The sequence below is a fragment of the Morone saxatilis genome, unplaced genomic scaffold (genome assembly GCF_004916995.1).
Source record: "Morone saxatilis isolate NCDOM2014 unplaced genomic scaffold, NCSU_SB_2.0 Contig24, whole genome shotgun sequence".
NCBI lineage: Eukaryota > Metazoa > Chordata > Actinopteri > Moronidae > Morone > Morone saxatilis.
Genome location: NW_023339807.1, coordinates 18,759,380 through 18,761,749, shown reverse-complemented (window position 1 = coordinate 18,761,749; position 2,370 = coordinate 18,759,380). Strand labels below are relative to the sequence as shown.

Here is a 2,370-nt window from a genome sequence, read left to right as displayed (position 1 = left end):
ACATAATTGCCTGGGGTGCAGGGGGCCACTGGGCCATGGCTTGCCCAGCGTAGGCTGAAATGGGCATTAGCAGTGCTGCCAGGTGACCATTACACACAATTGAACTGCTGGGTTTCTCCAAATCACATAGTTAGACTTGCTACCCAGACCTAATTGGCATGGCAGTACCAAATGGCCCCTATTTCTAATTTTCACACCTACACAATTTATCTAGAATATTGTAGAGATATTGTACTGTGCCAGGTTTATTACTGTACTGCAAGTATATTGTAAGTGATATTTTTGCTCAGATTTCACTGGGAGCGTGGATTATGTTTGAAATATTAAATTTCTCTAGTACATTTTGGTGTTGCAATAATTCTGTGTAGAATGTTATGATCATCCTAACTGGAACAAATATGGTTAATAAGTTAAGCTTTGTGTGCACTGATAATCAAATTGTATTCATGTGATGCTCAAGGCAAATACCCCAGATTTTTAGTCAAACACCCAAAACTAGAGCACAGTTTAAATGAAACTAGAGCAGCACTCTGTTCGGCAGTAATGCTGCAATAACAACGTTTACTAAAATTCCATTTTTATTCATCTTTAATATTCTTGCAATAAATGAATGATCATGGTTATTAACGTGTGATAAAATGACTGCTTACTATTAATGAACCTTTATTTCAAATCAAAGAGCTCCAATAAGAACTGAAAACTCAGTTTCTGCAGCATTCTTATGAGCTGTTCAGCAGTCTCAGCTATGCATGTTGGACTTCTGGAAACTGTTTGTTAGATAAGATATAATACATAATTGAAATGAAATCACAGTATGTGTTTTTTGGTGTAACTATGTTTAAGGACATGCACATTTAAAATAATCATTAAAAAACAAAACTGATTCCCATAACTTGTTTTAAACCTTAATTGATGTATCATTCTATATACAGGCTTGTTTATGAACATCTCCTAATGTCAAGATCTTTTTGGTTACAAAAGGATATTAAAAATCCCCTTTACTCATCATTAAGATCCACTGACGCTATTAGAATAAATATTAGCTTTATTTGCCACATAGAGTTAAGCATACAAGCAATCTGATTCCAGTTTCCAGTAGCTCTCACTGTATTTACTCTCTCAGACATAAACAATGACAAAGACTTTGAACAAAGATAAGGAAACATAAACATATAGCTACTATTGTATCTGCAGACAAGTTGAGATGCATACTCTTTATATAAACAACAGATAGAACGACTCTACATACAAAAACTGTCACTGTAAACTGTGCATACAAGGTTGTAATACGTGGAAGAGGGTTCATAACATGTTGGAATAAATGTATCAGTATCAATATTTTTATGTGGGCATTAGCTTACTGCAAATAGCTTGGTACTGGTGTATGTGTCAGCGGATTAGTAGCAAGAAATTACACCTCAGCAGGGCTATAATGTAATAAGTTACCTTAATTTTGCCAAATTGCAGCTTCCAAAATGACCACAAAGTTGAAACAACACCTCTCAAACATTATAACCTTCATGGGATGTATAATTTATGGCAGGGCTGTTGTATTAGACTGCATTAGTTGTATCTAAATTGTACCAACAAACTGGCAACTTGTGTATGTAGGCTGTACAGTATACAGCCTGCTTATACAGGAATATTATGTAGTTACATGCTATTGCACAAAATTGCACTGTGTATTACATATTATGCAAGCACAGTAGATGTTTTGGTATTGCAAAGTAAAAGATAATTGGGATGTCAGATAGATTTTTTGTTTACCCTGGGGCTAAAATAGAAAAAAAAAACCATCAATTTTTTTTTTACATTAATATTGTTTTTTCCCTCCTGCGTGAAATACCATGGTTTGGCCACCAGGTGTCGTTGTTTTGTCCCTTTTCCAGCCTTCAGCTTGCCGGTCTGTCTGACTGACTGCCCAACAAGAAATGTTGGCAAAACACCCCCTCCTCATCGTGTAGAGAGAGAAAAATGGCGGACAAGCGCTAAAATCCACATCAGAAACAAACACACACGTTACAAAGCAAGGTAAACATCCTCGGATACGCCGAGCAACGTCTCCTTTTATTTTTTAATTCTTGACTTCAGCGTTGCGCCCACATCACCCAGTGGCTGGCCTCAGTGTGTTGCTATGCTCCCGTTGTGCTAATGCTAATATTTATAATCAGGTCAACGAGCTAGCGCGCCACCTAGCATGCTAAAGCTAGCCTCCTGGGCAGTGGGCATGTCTCTTGTGTATCTGTGCGTAGCATAGCATGCTGAATGTGGTGGTGGTGTCTGCGCGGCTGCACTGGCTGCACGCATGTGTGATTTCCATTCACTATTATTTATTTTATTTGGGGTGAGGGGAAGGGGGGGGGGGGGCTG

The 2,370-nt window shown here is 38.1% G+C and overlaps 1 protein-coding gene across 2 annotated transcripts in view; it reads left to right on the top strand.

The window, feature by feature from the left end:
- Window positions 1-1,900: 1,900 nt before the first annotated feature.
- LOC118335518 (polycomb protein SCMH1) overlaps window positions 1,901-2,370 on the top strand; it is an 18,700-nt gene continuing 18,230 nt past the window's right edge. For both annotated transcript variants that reach the window (XM_035671828.1, XM_035671827.1), the window contains exon 1: window positions 1,901-2,031. The gene's annotated coding sequence lies outside the window, so the exon portion shown is untranslated. The remainder of the gene's footprint in view (window positions 2,032-2,370) is intronic.